General features: G+C 41.2%; 1 long non-coding RNA gene across 3 annotated transcripts in view; it reads left to right on the top strand.

The window, feature by feature from the left end:
- The window catches only part of LOC112228019, a 110,238-nt gene that overhangs the window by 14,900 nt on the left and 67,687 nt on the right, over positions 1–27,651 (top strand). For all 3 annotated transcript variants that reach the window (XR_002949953.2, XR_002949952.2, XR_002949951.2), the window contains exons 2-3: positions 25,486–25,606; positions 25,921–26,047. This is a non-coding gene — a long non-coding RNA (uncharacterized LOC112228019). The remainder of the gene's footprint in view (positions 1–25,485; positions 25,607–25,920; positions 26,048–27,651) is intronic.

Genomic DNA, 27,651 nt, shown 5'->3' with positions numbered 1-27,651 from the left:
CTATAGGTTTCAGGCTCCTTACCACTCTGTCCCAAAATACATCATCCAGGAGGATCCTCTTGATGGGGCTGTCGATATCGGCAGACTGTGATATGGCCATTTCTTGGAGAGACTCCTTCCCCTTCAGGAGACTGTCAAACATGATGACAACACCACCCCAACAGTGTTGCTGGGCAGGTTCAATGTGGTGCTCTTATTCTTCTCACTTTCCTTGGTGAGGTAGATTACTGCTATAACTTGATGACCCTTCACATACCTAACCATTTCCTTGGCTCTCTTGTAGAGTATATCCATTGTTTTCAGTGCCATGATGTCTTTGAGGCACAGATTCAATGCATGAGGAGCACATCCAATATGTGTTATACGAGGGTATGATTCCTCCACTTTAGACCAAGCAGCCTTCATGTTCACAGCATTGTCTGTCACCAGTGCAAATACCTTCTGTGGTCCAAGGTCATTGACTGCCTTCAGCTCAGCTGCAATGTAGAGTCCGGTGTGTCTGTCCCTTGTAGAATACTGGTTAATAGGTGGAGATGTTGTCAATTATTCCTTGCCCACGAACATTCAACCACCCATCAGAGATTATTACAATACAGTCTGCTTCCTCTATAATTATCTTGACCTTCACTTGAATTCTGTTGACCTCTGCATCCAGAAAATGACTAGATAAAGCATGTCTGGTTGGAGGGGTGTATGCTAGGCGAAGAACATTCAGAAATCTCTTCCAATGCATATTGCCTGTGAGCATCAGAGGTGATCCAGTTGCATACACCGCTCAAGGGGAAACATTCATCAGCATTTCTCTGACTACGTTCCTCCATTGATTAAAAAAACCTTCTGATTCCAGGAGGACCACAAGCTGTTGCTATCGATAAGGTGTCTGCTTCATCATTTTCACCTCGTATAGAAGTGGAGGTTGTGAGCACTGAGAACTTTATGCACTTGGCCAGGTGATTCTGCATCTTTGTTGCATTCTTCACATGTGATTTGGCACAGTATTTGCAAATGTACACAGCTTTTCCTTCTACATTAGCTGCAGTGAAATCTCTCCACACACCAGATAGTGCCCGTGGCATTTTCCTGTAAAGATGAGAAAAATATATATATATTTCCATGTACAGATAGTTAAGCAGTTACATTAAACAACTCCTTTGTAAGAAATGTTTTAAAATTAAACGTGTATGGAAACAGGTGAATTAACACTCATCAGTTAGCAAGCTAAAACCCACATGGTAGCAAACAATTTCTGCTAGTTAAGTTAGAAATTATTTAAACACACTTTGCTGTAGGCTACTATTTACTAAATAACAAAAAATCACGTTTGTTATATAAAATATATTCACCCCACCCAGTATTGTAATCAAAACTTACCAGAAAGCATGCAGTCCTTGGCTCAGACAGTGTAGTGTGCACGATCTTGAGTATCAGCTGTATATGTGATGGAAGAATGCACTGTGCATTGCGATTCCATTGAATTGGGGATAGTTTAACCAAAATATGCCACAAGTCCAAGAATTGCTTTGTGTATCCCACAAAAAAGGTTCACTGTTATAAGCCAACTTTTTAAAATGAATTTAAGCAAAGTTTCCAAAATTCCAGGGCTTAACGTCCCATGAGAAATTTTCGGGAAAACTCTGGAAATTTACCGGAATGTTTCCGACCCTTTGCAACCCTAAATACACATGCAGAGACCATCTGTTCACCTACTCTGCGTCTCACAATGTCACGACGGATGGAAACCTGAAAATCTAAAATTTGGACTCAGACAAACGGACAGGTTTCCACCGGTTTAATATCCATTGCTCGTGGTTCTTGGCCCAAGCAAGTCTCTTATTGGTGTCGTTTTAGTAGTGCTTTCTTTACAGCAATTGAACCATGATGGCCTGATTCACTCAGTCTCCTCTGAACAGTTGATATGTCTGTTACTTGAACTCTGAAGCATTTGAACTGATTAGCACAAATGCATTAAGAAGGAAAGGAAATTCAACTGTTTAACTTGTTAACAAGGCACACTTGGTTGAGAGAATGCCAAGAGTGTGCAAAGATGTCAGCAAGGTGAAGGGTGGCTACTTTGAAGAATCTCAAATGTGACCACCCATCTAAAATCGGTCTTACAGTATGTAGCAAAATTTGAAATTGTTATTGTTACTTTGGATGAAAGTAGATGCAGAGCTAAAAAATAGTATGTCATGCACTGTGTTTTTGAGGAACAATGGGGAAGTAATTCTGCTTTGAAAGTTGATCAACTTGTGTACTCACTTTTGAGAAAATGGCCTTTGAATGTTATGGTACACCTACTGTAGAGTGCTGCTTTGTCTACTACGCCCATTCAGCATCGTTCTGCTTGAGGCCGAAGGACCAGGGGCAAAGTGAATGTCCAGACTCTGGTGGAGCTTGTGTATGGTACGCCAGGCACAATACCAAAGTGCAAACTTGTTCTGGTTTTGGCCACTGCAGTTTGACTCCGGGATGGCCTGGCCTTCTAAGCAGAGTTGCAAGGAAAAAAGCCAAATCTCAGATTGGCCAATAAAAAGATTAAGAAAAGAACACTGATACTGGACAGAAGATCTGCCTAGAAGGCTAGCATCCTGCAGTCACCTCTTTACTGTTGACGTTGAGACTGGTGTTTTGCGGTTACTATTTAATGAGCTGCCAGTTAAGGACTTGTGGTGTCTTTCTCGAACTAGACACTATAATATACTTGTCCTCTTGCTCAGTTGTGCACCGGGCCTCCCACTCTTTCTATTCTGGTTAGTGCCAGTTTGCGCTGTTCTGTGAACGTGGTGGTAGTTGTACACAGCATTGTACGAGATCTTCAGTTTCTTGGCAATTTCTCACATGGAATAGCCTTCATTTCTAAGAACAAGAATAGACTAATGAGTTTCAGAAGAAAGCACTTTTGTTTCTTGCCATTTTGTGCCAGTAATCGAACCCAGAATTGCTGATGCTCCAGATACTCAACTAGTCTAAAGGCCAGTATTATTGCTTCTTTAATCAGGACAACAGTTTTCAGCTGTGCTAACATAATTGCAAAAGGGTTTTCTAATGATCAGTTAGCCTTATGAAATGATACACTTGAATTAGCTAACAACGCGCCATTGGAACACAAGAGGGATGGTTGCTGATAATGGGCCTCTGTCCGCCTAATGTAGATATTTCATTAAAAATCTGCCTTTTTAATTTAAGCAGGTAGGCCAGTTGAGAACAAGTTCTCATTTACAACTGTGACCTGGCCAAGATAAAGCAAAGCAGTACGACAAAAAACAATAGTTACACATGGGATCAACACAAGTCCAGTCAATAACACTATAGAAAAATCTATATACAGTGTGTGCAAATGGAATTAAAAAGGAGTTAAGGCAATAAATAGGCCATAGTAGCGAAGTAATTTCCATTTAGCAAATTAACACTGGAGTGATGTGCAGATGATGATGTGCAAGTAGAAATACTGGTGTGCAAAGTAAATAAACAATATTGGGAGGAGGTAGGTAGTTGGATGGGCTATTTACAGATAGCCCATCTGTAAATAGCCCATGTACGGCTGCAGTGATCGGTAAGCTGCTCAGATAACCATCAGCTAAAGTTAGTGAAGGCGATATAAGATTCCAACTTCAGCTTTTTTATTATTATTATATTTAATTTTTATTGCAATTCGTTCCAGTCATTGGCAGCAGAGTACTGGAAGGAAAGGCGACCAAAGGAGGTGTTGGCTTTGGGGATGACCAGTGAGATATACCTGCTGGAGCGTGTGCTACGTGTGGGTGTTTTATGGTGACCCGTGAGCTGAGAAGGCGGAGCTTTACCTAGCAAAGACTTATAGATGACCTGGAGCCAGTTGGTCTGGCAACGAATATGTAACAAGGGCCAGCTGACGAGAGCATACAGGTCACAGTGGTGGGTGGTATAAGGGGCTTTGGCGACAAAATGGATGGCACTGCATCCAGTTTGCTGAGTGGAGTGTTGGATGCTGTTTTGTAAATGTCATCGTCGAGGATCGGTAGGATAGTCCGTTTTACGAGGGTATGTTTGACAGCGTGAGTGAAGGAGGCTTAGTTGCGATATAGGAAGCCGATTCTATACTGTATTTAATTTTGGATTGGAGGTTCTTAATGTCACCTAGGTATTTGTAGTTTTCCACATATTCTAAGTCAGAACCGTCCAGATTAGTGATGCTAGTCGGGCAGGTGGGTGCGGGCAGCGATCAGTTGAAGAGCATGCATTTAGTTTTACTAGCGTTTTTAAGAGCAGTTGGTGGCCATGGAAGGAGTGTTGTATGGCATTGAAGCTCATTTGGAGGTTTGTTAGCAGTGTCCAAAGAAGGGCCAGATGTATACAGAATGGTGTCATCTGCGTAGAGGTGGATCAGAGAATCACCCGCAGCAAGAGCGACATTATATATATTATATATATATATATATATATATATATATATAATGGCCAGGTCGATGAACACGGCTGCACAGTACTGTGTTTTATCGATGGGGGTTATAATATCGTTTAGTACCTTGAGCGTGGCTGAGGTGCACCTGTGACTGAGTTAGAGCTACAGGATGCACATTTCTGCCTTAACATTCCTAACTGTCTGTGTGTATTGGTTCCTGACTTCCCTGAAAAGTTACATATTCTTTGGGACCATTCAATACTAGTGCAGTATGCCACAGGATGTTTTTGTGCTGGTCGAGGGCAGTCAGGTCTGGAGTGAGCCAAGGGCTATATCTGTTCTTAGTTCTAAATTTTTTTAACAGGGCATGCTTATTTAAGATGGTGAGGAAATTACTTTTTTAAGAACAACCAGGCATCCTCTACTGACGGGATGAGGTTAATGTCATTCCAGGTTACCCGGGCCAGGTCGATTTTTTTATTTTTTTTTAATTTTTATTATTATAATTTTTTTTAATATTTTTTTTTAGAAAGACCTGCTCGCTGAAGTGTTTTAGGTAGCATTTGACAGTGATGAAGGGTGGTCGTTTGACCGCAGACCCATAACGGATGCAGGCAATGAGGCAGTGATCGCTGAGATCCTGATTTGAAAACAGCAGAGGTGTATTAGGACGACAAGTTGGTCAGGATAATATCTGAGGGTGCCCATGTTTACGGATTTAGGGTTGTACCTGGTGGGTTCCTTGATACATTTGTGAGATTGAGGGCATCTAGCTTAGATTGTAGGATGGCCGGGGTGTTAAGCATATCCCAATTTAGGTCACCTAACAAAACTAACTCGGAAGATAGATGGGGGGGGCAATCAATTCACATATGGTGTCCAGGGCACATCTGGGAGCTGAGGGGGTCTATAACAGGGGGCAACGGTGAGAGACTTATTTCTGGAGAGATTCATTTTTAAATTTAGAAGCTTGAACTGTTTGGGCATAGCCTGCAAAGTTCTGTCATACTTTCCAGGTAGATATCTGCAGTAGATTGCAACTCCTCCCCCTTTTGACAGTTATTTCTTGACAGAAAATGTTGGATGGAAATCTCATCATTTTTGGTTGTCTTCCTAAGCCAGGATTCAGACACCTCAAGGATATCCTGGTTGGCGGAATGTGCTAAAGCAATGAGTAAAACAAACTTAGGGATGAGGCTTCTGATGTTAACATGCATGAAACGGTCACAGAAGTCAACAAATGAGAGCGCCTGGGGACACACAGGGCCTGGGTTAACCTCTACATCACCCGAGGAACAGAGGGGGAGTAGGATGAGGGTACGGCTAAAGGATTTCAAAACTGGTCGTCTAGTGCGTTGGGGAGATTTCTGGGAGTGGTAGAATAGATTCAGGGCATAATGTAGAGCCATGGGTATGGTAGGGTGGGGGTACAGTGGAGGTATACTTAGGCATTGAGTGACGATAAGAGGTTGCAGCTCTGGAGTCTCTAGTTATGCTAGGTGAGGTCACCCCATGTGTGGGAGGTGGGACAAAATAAATGAGGCATGTTGAGTGGGGCTAGGGGCTCCGCAGTAAACTAAAACAACTACCCTAAACAGTATACAAGGTATATTGACATTAGAGAGACCTATTGCAATCATAGGTGTTGATTGGGAGAGTTAGCTAAGACCACAACGGGTAAGACCGCAACAGCTAATCTGCTAAGACAACTACAGGTAAAATGGCGATGAATGGGCAGAGAGGGTAGGTTGATTACACACCGGGCCTGAGTTCGAGACTGGGGCCGACAGATAAACAAAATGGAGTACCGTGATTAATGAACAGTCCAGCAGGCATCCGCTATGTAGCCAGGTGATCATAGGGTCCAGTGAACAGCAATAGATGAAGCAGGGAAGTCGTTACTACGCTAGCAAGCGGGAGACACTGCGTTCATAAAGTTAGCAGGCCGGGGCTAGCGGAAGCGTCTTCACCGACGTCTGACAAAGGCCAGTTGAGGGCACATCGGATGGAATTACGTTGGCAGACCAGTCGTGATGGATCGACAGTGCTCCGTGACGACAAAGTGTCCAAGCCAATTGGCAAAAGAGGTATTGTAGCTGGAGTAATTTAGTTTGCTAGCCGGGAGATGCACCTGTCTCAAGGCTAACTGGTGCTAGCTTCGGGACAAGGGTGTTTGCCACTCGGTAGCAGCTAGCTAGTTGCGATGATCCAGGTAAAATGGTCATTTACAACATTAACAATGTCTACACTGTATTTCTCATCAATTTGATGTTATTTTAATGGACAAATTTGCTTTTGGTTCAAGAACAAGGACATTTCTAAGTGATCCCAAACTTTTTAACGGTAGTGTATTTTGTTTCATAGTTTGGATGTCTTCACTATTCTGCAATGTAGCAAATGGTAAAAATAAAGAACCTTTTCAAGTCAAATTTTATTAGTTGATGTGCCGAATACAACAGTGAAGTGCATACTTATGAGCCCCTAACCAACAATGCAGTTTTAAAAAATAATACAGATAAGAATAAGAAATACAAGTAACAAGTAATTAAACAGCAGCAGTAAAATAACAATAGCGAGGCTATATATGGGGATGAGTAGGTGTTTTGACTGATACTGTAAATTTGCAAAAAATTCTAAACCTGTTTTCTGTCATTATGGGGTATTGTGTGTAGATTGAGGGGGGTGTATCTATTTTAGAGTTTATTATAATGTGAAAAAGGGAATGGGTCTGAATACTTTCCGAATGCGCTGTGTCCCCAGACATTGCACTAAATTGTCGGTAGCAGTAACACTGCATTCACCTGCAAATGTAGAAGAGGAACAAAGCGCTTGAGGCCCTTCGAACTCACTCCCTCTTATGGATTAGCAATGGTGGAAACTTCCTCCAGCTGAAGCTTACCCCATTTCAAGCCATGATGGGGAGTGTGCATGTTCACAATTCAGAAGGGGATGTAGGCATGCTGTGTGATAGCCATAGAATAAGACTGAGGTGGCAGACGAGAGTGTGAGAGGGAGTGGAGGAATAGCAGAGGTGCTGCACTGAGAGAGAAGATCAGGTAGACCGAGAGTGTGGGGGGAAAAAATCAACTCTGGAGATGGGGAGACTCCGAGAGGGACAGAGAGAAAAAGTGACTCAGGGAAAGTAAGACAGAGGTGATATTCCATGAGGGAGAGATGCAGAGTTTATTGCAGAAGATGAACCATATCACAATGAGCGGACTGGCAGAAGTAGGCCATCTCTTGCGTATGTAAAGAAGTGTCTAGCCTACTAAAAATAACATGTTCCCCCGTGGCTTCTGGCGGTAACACTACGTAAGCGTGAAGTCTGCGATGAGTCATGTGCGGCTCTGCGCCGGCTCTTAGTCATAAAGCAGACTGTCAAGTGTTAACTTGAAAAATAAGTGATTACGGCAATCCATCCTCCCACCACATGGAGTATTCCCTGTGAAATCTCTCCATATCCATCTAAGGGTTTCCCTGCAGGCATGTTGTCGCGTTTCAGGGATTGGAGTGTGTCCATATTCAGCCATGTTCACAACTATAGAGTGCAGCGCAGACCATGTTTTGTCTTCAAACAGTATAGAATACTGTATGCCTTGATGTTTGGCCTTAACACCTTAGACTGTATTGTCATTGATTCATATTTTAGTATTTGTCAGTTCAAAGCAGCCTCTTTTTCTTTATATTTTTCTGTCTACTTCTTGATTTCTTTCCCATTCCTCGTTCGGAGAGATTCATCAGGAGATCACTAATCACTGTCTCATGCTGTAGAGTGGAGCCTCCCTCAATAGGGGTGTCAGTCATTTTGGTTCCAAAGGGGCCATTTCTGTGAACTCTTAACATCAAGAATACTGCACATCAGTGCTAAAGACAACTGTGAGGCCATACATAAGCAACCATTTACATTAACATTCTACAGCTCAAATGCCTATTTGCCAGTTAAAATCGTAGATTTACTTGCACGTAACAGAATGCTAAATTGTATCTGATCCCATCAGATAACATGGCACACATTATCCCTATGCTAATCTCACCATGCGGCAGTGATTGATGAAGAATTTAGTCTATCAATGATCTTCACCAACTAATGGCATTTCTTCCAGTACTAGCCACTAGAGGAATATTTTAAAGGAGAAAGGGGGATACCAAGTCAGTTGTTAAACTGAAATATAGCTTCCTCATTTAACCCAACCCCTCTAAATCAGAGAGGAGTGGGGGGCTGCCTTAATCGACATCCATGTCTTCAGCGCCCGGGGAACAGTGGGTTAACTGCCTCGCTCAGAATTACAGATTTTTACCTTGTCAGCGCGAGGATTTAATCCAGCAATCATTTCAGTTACTTGCCCAACGCTCTAACCACTAGGCTACCTGCCACCTCCAAGTTCAAGGTTTACTGTTGTTCCTTTGGTCTGTAACAAAATGTGTGCCAATATTACGCTGATGCATCCCTGACTAGGCTACTCACTATTACTCATGTTAAACATTTTTGCATATGACAATCTCCCGTTTTTTGTTTCTGTTTCTCACACATCCATGTACTTTATGGAAAAAAGATGAGGACTTTACAACATGTAAGTTTATCGTACGCAATAAATAAAAAAATATAATAAAGCTTTATGGATTTGTCAAATGTGAGCCACCACCTTGATTCGGTCCTATGATGCAAAATTAGATATTTTTTTTTACATTGGATAAAAGTAGAAAATCCGAGCTAGAAAATTGAATGTCATACAAAGCTGGTGAAGAACAATGGGTGAGTAATTCTGCTTTGAAAGTTGATATACATGTAAATCCACTTTTGAGAAAATGTCCATTGAATGTTTTGGTACACCTACTGGAGAGTGCTTCTTTGTCGACTACGCAAATGGAGCATTGTTCACACCCTCTTAAGCCTTAGCCCCACCAATCTCTTAAGGATTCTCAAGACTAAAAGTACTAGCCTACAATGAGGGAAAAACTCCAGGTAAAAATACACTTGATCTAGTCCTTGGCCTATATCCTAATCTGACTTTGCAGGTCATGTTCTTCACATTACCGTCTCTGAACACAAACTTAGATTTTATTTGATATAGTGTATTTGTCACATGCACAGGATACGGAAGGTGTAAACGGTACAGTGAAATGGTTACTTGCATATTTGCACTATTGTCACTTGTCTAGGCATGTGCACATATTCTTGAAATAAAATAGTTTGCCGTAAACACACCCAGACACACCTGGCTAACTTGATGGGTGATGTAATCATCTGGTGAAGTGGAGTCTTTTGGTTAGACATGTAGCTAGCTAAACAATGAACCGGCATAATCCCAACTCGTACCACTACTACTACCAATACAAACCGATAGTGTAACGGATGTGAAACGGCTGGCTAGTTAGCGGTGGTGCGCACTAAATAGCGTTTCAATCGGTGACGTCACTTGCTCTGAGACCTTGAAGTAGTGGTTCCCCTTGCTCTGCAATGGCCGCGGCTTTTGTGGAGCGATGGGTAACGATGCTTCATGGGTGACTGTTGTTGATGCGTGCAGAGGGTCCCTGGTTCGCGCCCGGGTATGGGCGAGGGGACGGTCTAAAGTTATACTGTTACAATAGCATAGCTGCAATATGAATCTGCAGGTAGCTAAAGCTTACCAACTAGGTTCAATGTCAGCTAGCTAACATTAGGCTATAACTAGTAATGCAAATGGGTTTCTGATTTGAATAATATTACTAGCGAGCCAGCAAGCTAACGTTCGCTAGTTAATTGTGTGCTTTAACTTGCAATGAAAATGACTTGATAATTCAACTTTTTATATCTGAAAATGGAGCTAGACTCTTACTACATGAATGAACGCTTCACGGCAGACTGGAACCAGTAAATGGCAGTAGTTGTATAGGATGAGCCAGGTCGAGAATACATATGTACATATAAAGTGAGTAGACAATTAGCTATATTTCTCAGACATAAAATACAATTTCAACACAATGTACAGGTATACTTTATAATGCATATGTAACAAAGCAGACTATTATAAAACAATGTAGGCCTACATTTAATGTACACATCCTTGTAATATAGCCAGTGGTGGAAAAAGTACTACATTCTCATGCTTGAGTAAAAGTAAAGATGCCTTTTTTTAATAGAACATTTCGCAAGTAAAAAACTACTTGAGTAAAAGTATTTGGTTTTAAATATACTTAAGTATCAAAAATAAATGTAGTTGCTAAAATATACCTAAATATTAATATTTTAAAATTCCTTATTAAACAAACCAGACTGCACAATAAAACAAATGTAAAAAAATGTATGGATAGCCAGGGTCCCACTCCAACACTCAGACATAAATTCCTTGTTTGTAAATTATGTTTCGTGAGTCCGCCAGACCAGAGGATGTAGGGATGACCAGGGATGTTCTCTTGATAAGTGTGCAAATTTGACAGTTCTGTCCTGTTAAGCATTCAAAATGTAACGAGTACTTTTGGGTGTCGGGGAAAATGTATGGAGTAAAAAGTACATTTTCTTTAGGAATGTAGTGAAGTAAAGGTTGTTTAATGTAAAGTACAGATAAGTAGTACTTAGAAGTATTTTTACTTTACACCACTGAATATAGCCTAGGCAATAGCAGTATGTTTCTGTGCAAGGATTAGATGTTTCTCCTTATTAAATTAATTCTTCACTTACAGCTTGAAAATTAAGGTTATGACCTTTTTCACCCCATTAACACAATACATGTAAATGTCAAAGTGCGGAAAAACCCATGTGAGATTCGAACCCTTGCCACAATCTGCAAAAACTACATGGATTAGGAACTTTACAAAAAGTAATTTGACCTGTCAGTCAGTTACATGTGAGTTTCTTTGATGATCAGAACATGCTGTTGAGCTGAAGTATGTTAAGGACGCTTCCATGAACAAGTGTTGGAACACGTCCAACTACTGCAATGATTTTTAATTGGCTGATGAACTTGTTCCATTATATAATCACTGCCACCTGGTGATGTTAGTTTATGGCTAACATGTGGCATTTTATCTGATGGGACCAGCTACAATTTAGCACGCTGTCACGTCCAAGTAAATGTTAATCGACTGATGCTCATTTTGAGCCGGACAAACTGTTTTAAATATAAATTCTTTGCAAGTATGACACCAATGTCAACAGAAAAGCCTGCCATTTGTGTACCTACATGCTCATGTGGGTGTTGTTCATTAAGGCACACAACAGGAAACATTTTAAATTGTGAGCAAAAGTATTGGCCACAAATTACGCCACTTTTCACTTCCAACTTCCCATTCTGCCGTTCTCATGTTTGAATGACTATGGCTCTAACTCACTCATAATAACCAATGATGATCACTTAGGCAAAACTCAATCTTGGAATGATCCTTGTGTCAAATCAAAGTTAGTTGGTCGTGTACAGAGATTTGCAAAAGTTATCGCAGGTGCAGTGAAATGCTTGTGTTTCTAGCTCCAACAGTGCAGTAATACCTAGCAAAACAATAATCCCAGAAATATAAATGACAAAATATCAGAACGAGCAATGTTAGTGTCTGGAATGTATACAAGTAGCTTTGTACTCCATTCAAACTACTGTACCCCATTCAAAGGCTCTTAAATATTTTGCCTTTCCCATTCACCCTCTGGAATGGGACATTTTCACTTAGGGGTGTACTCACTTTTGTTGCCAGCGGTTTACAGTAATGGCTGTGTGTTGAGTTATTTTGAGGGGATAGCAAATTTACACTGTTATACAAGCTACTTTACATTGAGGCAATTTGTGAAAAATGTGAGGGGTGTACTCACTTTTGTTATATATGTGTGTGTGTGTGTGTGTGTGTATGTATGTATGTATATATATATGTATATATGTATATATGTATATATGTATATATATATGTATATATGTGTATATATGTATATATGTATATATATATATATATATATACATATATACATATGTATATATGTATATATGTATATATGTATATATATATGTATATATGTGTATATATGTATATATGTATATATATTATATATATATATATATATATTATATATATTTTATATATATTATATATATATATATATTATATATAATATATATATATTAATATATATATATAATATATATATATATATATATTATATATATATTATATATATTTTATATATATTATATATATATTATATATTATATATAATATATATATATTAATATATAATATATATATAATATATAATATATATATTATATATATATATATATATATATTAATATATAATATATATATAATATATTATATATATATATATATATATATATATATATATATATATATATATATTATATATATATTATATATATATATATATATATAATGCTCAAAAAAAACAAGGGAACACTTAAACAACACAATGTAACTCCAAGTCAATCACACTTCTGTGAAATCAAACTGTCCACTTAGGAAGCAACACTGATTGACAATACATTTCACATGCTGTTGTGCAAATGGAATAGACAACAGGTGGAAATTATAGGCAATTAGCAAGACACCCCCAATTAAGGAGTGGTTCTGCAGGTGGTGACCACAGACCACTTCTCAGTTCCTATGCTTCCTGGCTGATGTTTTGGTCACTTTTGAATGCTGGCGGTGCTTTCACTCTAGTGGTAGCATGAGACGGAGTCTACAACCCACACAAGTGGCTCAGGTAGTGCAGCTCCAGAACATGGCACATCAATGCGAGCTGTGGCAAGAAGGTTTGCTGTGTCTGTCAGCGTAGTGTCCGGAGCATGGAGGCGTACTGGCCTGTCTCCTGGTAGCATCAGGAGACGTGGAGGAGGCCGTAGGAGGGCAACAACCCAGCAGCAGGACCGCTACCTCTGCCTTTGTGCAAGGAGGAGCAGGAGGAGCACTGCCAGAGCCCTGCAAAATGACCTCCAGCAGGCCACATGTGCATGTGTATGCTCAAACGGCCAGAAACAGACTCCATGAGGGTGTTATGAGGGCCCGACGTCCACGGGTGGGGGTTGTGCCTACAGCCCAACACCGTGCAGGACGTTTGGCATTTGCCAGAGAACACCAAGATTGGCAAATTCGCCACTGGCGCCCTGTGCTCTTCACAGATGAAAGCAGGTTCACACTGAGCACATGTGACAGACGTGACAGAGTCTGGAGACACTGTGGAGAATGTTCTGCTGCCTGCAACATCCTCCAGCATGACCGGTTTGGCGGTGGGTCAGTCATGGTGTGGGGTGACATTTCTTTGGGGGGCCGCACAGCCCTCCATGTGCTCGGCAGAGGTAGCCTGACTGCCATTAGGTACCGAGATGAGATCCTCAGACCCCTTGTGAGACCATATGCTGGTGCGGTTGGCCCTGGGTTCCTCCTAATGCAAGACAATGCTAGACCTCATGTGGCTGGAGTGTGTCAGCAGTTCCTGCAAGAGGAAGGCATTGATGCTATGGACTGGCCCGCCCGTTCCCCAGACCTGAATCAAATTGAGCACATCTGGGACATTATGTCTCGCTCCATCCACCAACGCCACGTTGCACCACAGACTGTCCAGGAGTTGGCGGATGCTTTAGTCCAGGTCTGGGAGGAGATCCCTCAGGAGACCATCCGCCAACTCATCAGGAGCATGCCCAGGTGTTGTAGGGAGGTCATACAGGCACGTGGAGGCCACACACACTACTGAGCCTCATTTTGACTTGTTTTAAGGACATTACATCAAAGTTGGATCAGACTGTAGTGGGGTTTTCCATTTTAATTTTGAGTGTGACTCCAAGTCCAGACCTCCATGGGTTGATAAATTTGATTTCCATTGATAATTTTCATGTGATTTTGTTGTCAGCACATTCAACTATGGAAAGAAAAAAGTATTTAAGAATATTTCATTCATTCAGATCTAGGATGTGTTATTTTAGTGTTCCCTTTATTTTTTTGAGCAGTGTATACATACATACATACATACATACATACATACATACATACATACATACATACATACATACATACATACATACATACATACATACAGTGGGGCAAAAAAGTATTTAGTTAGCCACCAATTGTGCAAGTTCTCCCACTTAAAAAGATGAGGCCTGTAATTTTCATCATAGGTACACTTCAACTACGACAGATAAAATGAGAAAAAAATATCCAGAAAATCACATTGTAGGATTTTTAATGAATTTAGTTGCAAATTATGGTGGAAAATAAGCATTTGGTCACCTACAAACAAGTGAGATTTCTTGCTCTCACAGACCTGTAACTTCTTCTTTAGGAGGCTCCTCTGTCCTCCACTCGTTACCTGTATTAATGGCACCTGTTTGAACTTGTTATCAGTATAAAAGACACCTGTCCACAACCTCAAACGGTCACACTCCAAACTCCACTATGGCCAAGATCAAAGAGCTGTCAAAGGACACCAGAAACAATTGTAGACCTGCACCAGGCTGGGAAGACTGAATCTGCAATAGGGAAGCAGCTTGGCTTGAAGAAATCAACTGTGGGAGCAATTATTAGGAAATGGAAGACATACAAGACCACTGATAATCTCCCTCGATCTGGGGCTCCACGCAAGATCTCACTCCGTGGGGTCAAAATGATCACAACAACGGTGAGCAAAAATCCCAGAACCACACGGGGGGACCTAGTGAATGACCTGCAGAGAGCTGGGACCAAAGTAACAAAGCCTACCATCAGTAACACACTACGCCGCCAGGGACTCAAATCCTGCAGTGCCAGATGTGTCCCCCTGCTTAAGCCAGTACATATCCAGGCCCGTCTGAAGTTTGCTAGAGAGCATTTGGATGATCCAGAAGAAGATTGGGAGAATGTCATATGGTCAGATGAAACCAAAATATAACTTTTTGGTAAAAACTCAACTCCGTGTTTGGAGGACAAAGAATGCTGAGTTGCATCCAAAGAACGCCATACCTACTGTGAAGCATGGGGTGGAAACATCATGCTTTGGGGCTGTTTTTCTGCAAAGGGACCAGGACGACTGATCCGTGTAAAGGAAAGAATGAATGGGACCATGTATCGTGAGATTTTGAATGACAACCTCCTTCCATCAGCAAGGGCATTGAAGATGAAATGTGGCTTTGTCTTTCAGCATGACAATGATCCCAGACACACAGCCCGGGCAACGAAGGAGTGGCTTCGTATAAAGCATTTCAAGGTCCTGGAGTGGCCTAGCCAGTCTCCAGATCTCAACCCCATAGAAAATCTTTGGAGGGAGTTGAAAGTCTGTGTTGCCCAGCAACAGCCTGCTCTAGAGGAGATCTGCATGGAGGAATGGACCAAAATACCAGCAACAGTTTGTGAAAACCTTGTGAAGACTTACAGAAAACGTTTGACCTCTGTCATTGCCAACAAAGGGTATATAACAAAGTATTTAGATGAACTTTTGTTATTGACCAAATACTTATTTTCCACCATAATTTGCAAATTAATTAATTAAAATCCTACAATGTGATTTTCTGGATTTTTTTTCTTTCATTTTGTCTGTCATAGTTGAAGTGTACCTATGATGAAAATTACAGGCTTCTCATCTTTTCAAGTAGGAGAACTTTCACAATTGGTGGCTGACTAAATACTTTTTTGCCCCACTGTATATAAGGAACAGCATGGTCTGTAAAGGGTAGGCTCTCAGCCAGACTTTTGGGCTGATGGTTTCATTTATTGTAATAAATAATCAATATTAAATTAAGATGATTGTTTGACGACATGACCAACTGAATTTCCACGACATTTATAACTCCAGAGAACATTTTTCCACTGCTCCAGAGTCCAGTTGCGGCGAGCTTTACACCACTCCAGCCGACGCTTGGCATCGCGCATTGTGATCTTGGGCTTGTGACTGCTGGGCAATGGAAAACCATTTCATAAAGCTCCTGACGAACATTTCTCGTGCTAATGTTGCTTCCAAACACAGTTTGGAACTCAGTGAGTGTTGCAAACCGAGGACAGGCGATTTTTACATAGTTCAGCACTCGGCGGTCCCGTTCTGAGAGCTTTTGCTCCTAGACGTTTCCACTTCACAATAACAGCACTTGGGTCAATGACATGCATATTTTGGTGTGTGTGTGTGTGTAGATATATTTTTTAAATGGACTATTTCACTATACGTCTGAATGGGTAAGACCGTTTAGGCAGAAAGATTTTAAATACTTTTGTCCCGTTGTCATTCGCCGCGACCGACATTCATCATTTTGGATCAAATCACATGGTACTCATGTGACATCCATTAATTAATTAACCTCTTAAGTCGAGCCCCTACTTTTTCGAACATGCTGTTAAAAATCGCGCAACATTTCGGCATCCTGCTACTCATGCCAGGAATATAGTATATGCATATGATTCGTATGTGTGGATAGAAAACACTCTCACGTTTCTAAAACTTGTTAAATCACCGCTATGACTATAACAGAGCGTCTGTTTCATCGAAAAGCGCAAGAAAAACTGATCACTGAAAAAAATATCCATGCGCCACTTGCATGTATTGTTCAAGGGGCACGAAATTAAATGGGTCCGAGATTGCAGGTCCTACAGCTTCCACACGATGTCACCACTCTTGTCAATTGCCTTCTCGTTGTTTCTTGGTCAAATGAGGAAGAGAGACCACTTTCCATCCGGTCTCCGACAGGAAGTTTTGGAAGAGAGATTTCGGAAGATGATTTGAAAGCGTGGAGCTATTGAATACACATCGCCTCGTGATCAATTTGATAGATTATTAACGTTTACTAATACCTAAAGTTGGATTACAAAAGTATTTCGAAGTGTTTTGTGAAAGTTTATCGTCGACTTTTTTAATTTAAAAAAATGACGTGGCGTTTTGAAACTGTTTTTTATCGAATTATTTGATTTATCGATTTAATCGAAAAAAAGACCCAATAGTGATGTTTATGGGACATATAGGAGTGCCAACAAAGAAGCTCTTCCAAGGTAATGAAAGTTTTATATTTCATTTCTGCTATTTGTGTAGCGCCGGCTACGCTAATTCTTTTGTTTACGTCGCCTTCAGGTATTTCGGGGTGTTGCATGCTATCAGATAATAGCTTCTCATGCTTCTCATGCTTTCGCCAAAAAGCATTTTAATAATCTGACTTGTTGGCTAGATTCACAACGAGTGTAGCTTTAATTCAGTGCCCTGCATGTGTGTTTTGATGAACGTTTGAGTTTTAACGAGTGCTATTAGCATTTGGCGTAGCGCATTTGCATTTCCAGATGGCTAGATGGGACGTCTGCGTCTCAGGTCGACGCAAGAGGTTTTAAGATGCCTGTTTTGGTTAAGAATGAAGATTAGCAAGTCTCTCTTGTAAATGTTTAAATTTATAATTCCTGTTGGGTTTTATTCCCAAAATCTGATCATGCGGTGTGAACGGTAAAATCCAATAATTATATTTTTATCTGAAAAGCTTATTTAATTTAAATACTCACGATACATACTTGATGTCAAAGTCAAGTGTTCACATGCAAAGCAGTTGCCTCTAAAACATGTTTATGTGAAAGGTCATACAGTATAACCAAAATGATCAGTTGCAGTCTGTCACGACCTCCGCCGAAGTTGGCTCTCCTGCCTATTCGGGCGGTGCTCGGCGGTCGTCGTCACCGTCCTACTAGCCACTACCAATCCCTTTTTCGTTTGTCTGTTGGTTTTGTCTTATTAGTTTCACCTGTGTATTTTAGTTTAATTAACGTCCTTATATGCAGTAGGTTGTCCCGCCCTTGTTTTGTGCGGGATTGTTTTTGTATTCTTGTCATTTGGTGTAGTACTTGTGTTTTATTTTCTGGTCTATTTTGATCCTGTGTTGGATTATTCACCCTGTGTGTTGGGTTGACTTTTTTTGTGCGCCGGAGAATAAACTGTTCGAATCACTGAAACCTGCTCTCTGCGCCTGATTCCACCCACCTTGATAAAACGTGACACAGTCACCAGAAATTCCGGTTACACCATATGACTAAACGGTTGTACTGAATGTCAATTTCTCTTTGTTTTTAGTCGTGTTTTTCTTTTTGTACACGTATGCATCATTTTCTGCTTTTAAGTAAAAACACACCATTTTGTAGGATAAGGGTGTCTTTTTTGTTGTTGATAGCACATCAAGCAGCTAAAACTGAAAACATGTTTATGTAAATAACTACTATCTATTAATTGAGAGTCAATGGGCAGATGCCTTTTATCAAGCAAATGCTTTTATCATCAGGACACAGATTACCGCTGACTCAGTTGCACGGGATAGGTGATTATTTTGTTTCCTGGCTCCGCCTCTTTGCAAAATAACAACTTCAGAGCTCTAGCTGTATAACCAGGATTGGCATTCAAAAACAATAATGGGCAAACAATTATTGGGATTCACCCTGTACTGTCCCTAACATTAGGCAATGTGGGGTAATGTTAGGGACACTACAGGGTGAATCCTGTAGATGTGGGACACGCACACAATCCCCACCCTTCCCCCACAAACAACCACAAGCTCAAATATTAAATAGTTGTTCCATACTTGAGCCCAACTCATGAAGATTTGATGTGCGAATGCATATACAGTTGTAGCTGTTTGTGAAGGCATGCACAATTGAGCAAGAATGGGGCAATTTGATTCACCAATGTCAAGTTCTAGCTGATGGAGCTCAGATACAACCCCCTACCCTGAAACACACATGCTGGTCCCCCATTGTGACCATTTTACCAAGCATCTCTGTGCAGTCAGACTTTGAATTATTTTGTGCCACCAGGCCCACAATCATTTTCCCCCAGTAACAATGGCGCCGGAGTAGAAGGCTGACGTTTTGCTTTGCCCCAGATTATTATTATTATTATTTTTTCATATTTTATTACTTATTTTGTACATAATGTTGCCGCTACATCTCTTAAGACCCAAAATAACTTCAGGACATCAGGACTGCGATTACTCACCACGGACTGGCAGAATCCTTTTTCTCCTTTAACGAGTCTGGCGACCCCCACCGCGAATGATCTACTGCTTTCTCGGGAACAGGCCCAGATCCCTGTGATTTGCATGAAGAGCTGGAGAAAAGGGACCAGGGGGCAGGCTGCCTTCTGAGTATTTGTAGGCGATCGAATAAACCTCCACTTTCTTCCATCCTGCTAGCAAATGTGCAATCTTTGGAGAATAAAATAGATGACCTACACGGAAGATTAAATTACCAACGGGACATTTTGCTCCTGAGTAGTGGCTGAACGACGACACTATCAACATACAGTTGAAGTCGGAAGTTTACATGCACTTATGTTGTAATCATTAACTTTTGTTTTATTACCTCTCCACAAATTTCTTGTTAACAAACTAGTTTTGGCAAGTCGGTTAGGACATATACTTTGCATGATACAAACCATTGTTTACAGACAGATTATTTCACTTATTCACTGTATTACAATTCCAGTGGGTAAGAAGTTTACATACACAAGTTGACTGTACCTTTTTTAAAACAGCTTGGAAAATTCCAGAAAATTATGTCATGGCTTTAGAAGCTTCTGATAGGCTAATTGGCATAATTGGAGTCAACTGGAGGTATACATGTGGATGTATTTCAAGGCCTACCTTCAAACTCAGTGCCGCTTTGCTTGACATCATGTGAAAATCAAAAGAAATCAGCCAAAACCTCAGAAAAAAAATTGTAGACCTCCACAAGTCTGGTTCATCCAGCAATTTCCAAACGCCTGAAGGTACCATGTTCATCTGTACAAACAATAGTACGCAAGTATAAACACCATGGGACCACGCAGCTGTCATACTGCTCAGGAAGGAGACGCATTCTGTCTCCTAGAGCTGAACGTCCTTTGGTGCGAAAAGTGCAAATCAATCCCAGAACAACAGCAAAGGACCTTGTGGAGATGCTGGAGGAAACGGAGACAAAAGTATCTATATCCACAGTAAAAACAAGTCCTATAGCAACAACCTGAAAGGTCGCTCAGCAAGGAAGAAGCCACTGCTCCAAAACTGCATAAAAAAGCCAGACTTCAGTTTGCAACTGCACATGGGGACAAAGATCGTACTTTTTGGAGAAATGTCCTCTGGTCTGATGAAACAAAAATAGAACTGTTTGGCCATAATGACCATTGTTATGTTTGGAGGAAAAAGGGGGATGCTTGCAAGCCGAAGAACACCATCCCAAACGTGAATCACTGGGGTGGCAGCATCATGTTGTGAAGGTGCTTTGCTGCAGGAGGGACTGGTGCACTTCACAAAATAGATGGTGTCATTAGGGAGAAATGATGTGGATATATTGAAGCAGCATCTCAAGACATCAATCAGGAAGTTAAAGGAGGAGTACACCACATCAGTCATTGGATTCATCAATATGTGCATCAACGACGTTGTGACCATAAGTACATACCAGAAGCCATGGATTACAGGCAACATCCACACTGAGATAAAGGGGTAAAGCTGACACTTTCAAGGAGCGGGACTCTAACCCGGAAGCTTATAAGAAATCCTGCAATGCCCTCCGATGAACCATCAAACAGGCATAGCGTCAATACAGGACTAAGATCGAACCGTACTACATTGCCTCTGACGTTCGTTGGATGTGGCAGGGCATGGGAAGCACAGCCGAGCCTACCAGACGAGCTAAACTACATCTATGCTCGCTTCGAGGCAACTAAAACTGAAACAACATGCATGAGAGCACCAGCTGTTCTGGAAAACTGGTCAACATTCACAGGGCCAGATGGATTACCAGGACGTGTACTGCAGCATGACCAACTGGCAAGTGTCTTCACTGACATTTTCAACCTCTCCCTGTCCGAGTCTGTAATACAAACATGTTTTAAGCAGACCACCATAGTGCCTGTGTCCAAGAACACTAAGGTAAATGAATACCGACCCGAGGACTCACATCTGTAGCCATGAAGTGCTTTGAAAGCTCACATCAACACCATTATCCCAGAAACCCTAGACCCACTCCAATTTGCATACTGCCCCAACCGATCCAGATGTTGCAATCTCTAATACATTCCACGCGGCCCTTTCCCACCTGGACAAAGGAACACGTGAGAATGCTATTCATTGACTACAGCTCAGCGTTCAACACCATAGTGCCCTCAAATCTCATCACTAAGCTAAGAACCCTGGGACTAAAAACCACCTTCTGCGACTAGATTCTGAACTTCCTGACGGGCCGCCCCCCAGGTGCTAAAGATGGGTAACACCACATCTGCCACGCTGATCCTCAACACGGGGCCCCTCAACGTGTCTACTCAGTCCCCTCCTGTACTCCCTGTTCACTCATGACTGCACGTCGGTGCCTGTTAATTTATCATTGAATCACAGCCTACTTTGATTATAACTTTAACTCGACCTACATGTACATATTACCTCAACTAACCGGTGCCCCCGCACATTGACTCTGTACCGGTACCCCCTGTATATAGTCTCGCTATTGTTATTTTACTGCTGCTCTTTAATTACTTATTTGTTGTTTTTTTAACTGCATTGTTGGTTAGGGGCTCTTGAGTAAGCATTTCCCTGTTGCATTCAGCGCATGTGACTAATAACATTTTATTTGATTGTCTGAGTGTGACCACCTCGCAATGGGTTACTGCAGCTAGTGTTGCCAGCACTGCCACTAGCTGGGTGGGGCCACTCTGCTGTAATTCCCACTGGCTAGGTACAAGGTCATAAAGGTTCTCATTAGTAGCTTTGAGAAATTCCTTGTATATTATGCTCACCCATCTGGGGGCAGTACTGCTTTAGTGGGTCTGTGACCACGTTAATCTTTCGGTATAGGCTATTTGCCATAGGCCTATAAAACAGATAATGACTTCTCTTTAGTGAGTGGGTCGCTCAGGTGGGTGTATAGGGTTGGGGTCTGTTCCATCATGATAGGACAATAAATAAGCTATATTTGTCATTTATTTTAAAATGCATGTCTCATATCTGCACAATGAAAGCTCTCACAACGCTTTCTTGCAGACACACATGGGCTCTGGCATTTGTAACCATTTTCCTTTTTCACTCAACACCAAGCTTTTCCAAACACAAAAACACACACCTCACCTTCCACCACCCATCGTTTGCTGTGTTTTTATCCCCAACATGTTGATTCTGACCTAATTTCAGGCTTTTGAGTATTTTTGTGTTCCAGTTTCTTAAATTTGAAGATTTATTATTTGAATAATTATCCTTTCTACTAATGCTGGCTTATCTATGTGACTCACCACCTGGATTCGGTCTTATGTAGCAAAATGTGAAATGGTGTTTTTTTTATATTACATAAAAGTAGAGACTCAGCTACAAAATGGTATATCATCATACACTGAATTTGAGGAACAATGGGAAAGTAATTCTGCCTTGCATGTTGATCAACTTGTAAACTCACATTTTGAGAAAATAGTATTTGCATGTTATCTAGTGAAGAGCTCTATCTACACCCATTCAACATCGTTCACACCATCTTGAGCTTTAGCCCCACCCATCTCATTTCGCTCTCAGAGCACACACTTGACGATCTGGCGTATTCGTTCACGTCTGGATAACATAAACAGCCTAAACCAGCTCTGCTGGCAATTAATTTCATTACGCTTTTTTACAGACACCGGCCATAATCAACAGGTGTTGTACACACGTCACGTAACATTAGCTAATGAGCCAGCCAGCTAACATTAGCTAATTAAACAACAATGAACAAAGTTCCAACATTGTGTAACATTAGGCTCTAACTAGAAAAGCAAACAGCTCTGGGAAACTAATAATAACCTCCGTTAGGGAGCCAGCCAGCTAAAGTTAGCTAGCTAACAGTACACTTTAGCTTGAAATAAAACCACTTTGTCAAAATTAGAAATGTGTAATATCTGAACATGTAGCTAGCTATCACACATTATGCATGATGGATACGTCTCTGTCAGGAATGCCATACCACGGTTGCCCTTAGTTTGAAGATGTAATCCGGAGACAGACGTTTTCTCCATATCTTTAGCTATCATACTCTAATTCCACTAATTTTCAAAACTTGATCCTAAAAAAGTGAGAGCTACACTTATGCAGCTTCACTATACAATACTTTTTAAAAAAATCTCCGTTCGACAGGATTACAAACACTGACGAACGCCTTGGATATAGCAGAACAATCCAAACTACGAACTCGGCATGTCCAACCCACTCATTATCTCAGCAACCTCCCCACTAGCCATGATTGACTATCTTTTTCTGTGGCTTAACCAACAAGGCTCGTAATTTTAACAATTTGATTTGTATTTACAGATGTGCCTTAATAACAAACTCGTATGCCATGAAAGTTCACATGTTCCAGAAGACGTTTCTGCCAAAAAATGTTTTGCGTTCAAACGACTCTCCTGTGAAGTCATGACTTGCGACATACACCTTGTTTCCTTAATTGGGTCACATTTATAAATAGAAAGTTGATAACTATTTATTTTACAACATTCCTTGTCTTGAGTGGTATAGTGTATTTGTAGTTTTTCTTTATCAATTGTATTTTGTTTTAAAGTCAAATCTTTATTACAATCCCTACCATGGATATTATTGGGTGTTCCATTATTCGACTCTTCTATGGGAGCTTTGTATTATTTAGAATAGCCATGGAGTAGTCTGTCTCGGAACAGTTGCTTATCAATGTACAGTTTATCTACTACGAGAGCTACATGTTTCCCTTTTAAGTCTGTGATTTTAATTGCGATTCAATGTTTCAAACATATTGCTCACCATATGTCTGCTGCAGAGGGACAAGAGAGCCATGCAAAACTAATTTTAATTAGTCAACTAATTATTTAAGAAGGAGAACAAGCTATGAAGGGAAAATTCTGAAGTTTTGGTGCAGGTACAGCCAACTAGGTCAAAAGTAATGCAGTTTTGTCTGAACAATACTATATACTGTATCGATTTCCCCCACCACAGTTATGACAAAATATATACATTTTTCCGTCGCTATTTCCGTTGCTAACCAATTTATAATAGCAATCATCCGAACCACCCAGTTTATAAAAAGATTTAGAGCCATTGTGCCCTCGAGCAAGACACTTAACACCCTCACAACATTTCCCCGGGCGCCCAGTGTGTCAGCCTCCCTGCACAGCTCCAAACAAATCTGTCATGTATGTGTGTGTGTGTGTGTGTGTGTGTACACACAGTGGGGCAAAAAAAGTATTTAGTCAGCCACCAATTGTCCAAGTTCTCCCACTTAAAAAGATGAGAGGCCTGTAATTTTCATCATAGGTACACTTCAACTATGACAGACAAAATGAGAAAAAAAAATCCAGAAAATCACATTGTAGGATTTTTTATAAATTTATTTGCAAATTATGGTGGAAAATAATTAGATAATGCAAGTGCATGTTAGACAAATTAACATGTTATTTGTTCGCTTCAAGGCCTTTTGAGATTCCTGTCAGTCAGAACAACAATGCTACTTTTTCTTCAGTGAGCAACTGTTTTATTTTGTCAACCAGTTTTTCAACTGCTCCTCAACTGGTTTTGAGTTACCCCTCTCTTTCGCACTCGCTCATTCACTCTCTCCTCATCTTCTATCTTGTTTTGAGAAAAAAGCTGGGTCCTGGCTGTCAATAGGAGCTGCTCGTCAGTTCATCTCTCAGCAGAAGAGCATCCCTGGGTGCCAGGAAGCCTCTTTGATCTTCTCATGGCACTGCACTTCCTGCCCGCTTCACACAGAGCTCGGGATACCAGATAAAAGGCATAACAGCCACTCATTTCCAGCCTATTGTTTCCCAGTAAACGAAGAACCCCACCCCCATCATCCGCAACCCCTTAACTAGACAGCTGATTTAGCATCTCGTGGCATTCACATGACACAGCCCCTTGGCTAACAGCATTTTTCCTTATCAAATTCAACAGGTTATTTGCACCGCCAAACTCTGTATAAATGAGTCGTGTCAATGGGATTTGGGGATTTTATAATGGGACTCAATGTGCACTGAACCGGATTTGGCAGGGGTTTACAAATTTTCATTGTGCGTTGCCTACATTGCAATGTTAGTGGCGTTAAATAGCGATTTAAAAATCATTTTAATCCCCCCACTTTGACAAGTGCCACGTTAATCAATTGCTTCAGATTTGTATACTGAATGCCGGATATGTTTTCCTCCAGAGTTGTATGTGTAGATTGATCATTTGTGTGTTTTCATTCAGGATGTATACCTTGCGCCGGGTGCAGGATTCTATCAGGGCGAACCGGAGTGTAGAAGACCCTAAGACGGTGGAGCAGCTCTTAAACCAGGGCAGGGATAACCTAGACATCAACCAGAGACAGGTAGGCTAAGCCGCACACACACACACACACACACTGGTTCATGAAAGAACAGAGTTATTCCAGTGAGGATTGTGATGCTCACAGCATCATCTTTTCCCCCAACAATCATTCATCCAAAGAAATGTTTTCCATTAATCACCCACAAAAATGTCCCCTGGCCAGCATTTCTCTGTACTGTAGTTTCTACAGTGGGGGTTCTTATTACCCATCCTCCTACGTTGCTCACTCCCCCTCGGGTAACCCCTCTACACAAACATGTCCAGATGCATGTAGATGAGCACCTGTTAAGTGTCTACCTGTCGACTCTCCCGCAGTGCCGCTGCAACAGAGTGCTAATCACAGCTGATGCCCTGCTGTTGGCTGCTTTGTCCCCATAATGCACTCCAACCTCCCAACCCATTCCCAGGGGATCATGGCGAAGGCTGCAACCCTCTCTCTTAGGTATATCTCCATCGGTCTGTCTTCTTACCTCGCTTTCTCTTTTTGCATATCATTCACTCTTTCTCTACCTGTAACTTCCTTCATACTGGACACAGAGACCTTAACATGGTATCCACGAGTTCATCTGATTCTGGGGAAGTAGATGCCAAAATCCCAAAGTATCCCTTTAACCATCAAGGTAGTTTCACTTTTGCTGTAGTTTGACTGACGGCTAACACACATTAAAATATGCCGTTAGTAAAATGGCCACGTGGTCGATAATCTACACAGACAGGCTCACACGCCATAATTAAAACGGCCAGCCAATGTCATGCCTCTGTTGTAGTGATGGGGGAGGTCGAGTTACATATCGCAATATTATCTTTGAACGATGAGTTTAAAAATATATACATACATGCATACATACTGTGGGGTAGTGCTAGTCTGCTGTACCTGTGCCAAAACGCTAGTATTTTTCATCCTTTAGCTTGTTCTCCATCTTCTATATAGTGATAATCCTCTCAGCAGTTTTATTTCCCTCAATGATCAAAACTCGTTCTCATGGTCTCTCGTCTCTCTGCAGCAGACATAGTGAGCAATACGTTTGGAACATCAATTCGCAATATCGAATCGCAATACGTATCATAGAGCTGGGCGATATATCTAATTCATTTGAGGTTTTATCACGGTATTCCAAATGTCTGTGTCGCAAGCATCAACTTGTTTTTTTTAATGAGCACTTACGTCTGTCCGCTTGTTGTCATGTTTTTCGTCTCATCTCCTTTTGCTTCTTCTGCTGTGACTGTACACCTTCCCATTTACACACACACACACACACACCAAGCTCCTGCTACTCACAACAAAGATGAAAGATCACTTCCTCTTTGACAACAAGCGGTTACAACTTACTATTTGCATTTGAGGTTTGGTCCTACCGAATCGGTCATATAGACACAAACACGTTGAGATATTATTTTTCTATAATCGACGAGAATCACATTTCAAAAGGCACTCGCACATCTGAGCTGTCTTTGTTGTAGGTACATGGTAAAAGTTGAATAAGATTAAGCTTTACGTATCGGCCTCGACTCCTTCGTCAGAGCTCTCGCACAACTGCCATATTAAAATGCAACGGAATTCCGTATGTTGCATTATGACATTACAAATAATTAACAATTTACCGGTATAATCAGGTAATAGAAGTAAAGTGGCACTGCGGAAAGACCAAGAACCGATAGGGGCTGAAAATACAACAAGCCAGGACCAAGTATTGAAGAGGGGAGATGCACGTGCAGCACAAAGTAGTAACACCTCGTAAGACACAAGAACTCCAGTCAGGAAGCACTCCACAGCACTGAAAATCTCACAGCACCTTTGTCACCTCAAGGCCGCAAGAGGGAAACATCTGATGCCACCCCAGAAAATCAAGCAACAAGATAATTAAATAGCCCAAGATGAGCAAAAACCAAGGAATGGAACCAACTAGACCAAGACCTCAAAGTCCTAGAGCCACTAGCGGGACAGCTTAACGGAAAGTTGACTCCTTCGCAAATCACTTATCTGGCGAGAGAAAAAGGAGAACCGAACTGCACACCAGCCAAACAGAGGGTAGATCCAACGCCTGA

This window comes from Oncorhynchus tshawytscha, linkage group LG29, assembly GCF_018296145.1.
Source record: "Oncorhynchus tshawytscha isolate Ot180627B linkage group LG29, Otsh_v2.0, whole genome shotgun sequence".
NCBI classification, from domain to species: domain Eukaryota; kingdom Metazoa; phylum Chordata; class Actinopteri; order Salmoniformes; family Salmonidae; genus Oncorhynchus; species Oncorhynchus tshawytscha.
The sequence above is the reverse complement of the archived record's forward strand: the minus strand, read 5'-3'. Positions and strand labels throughout refer to the sequence as shown.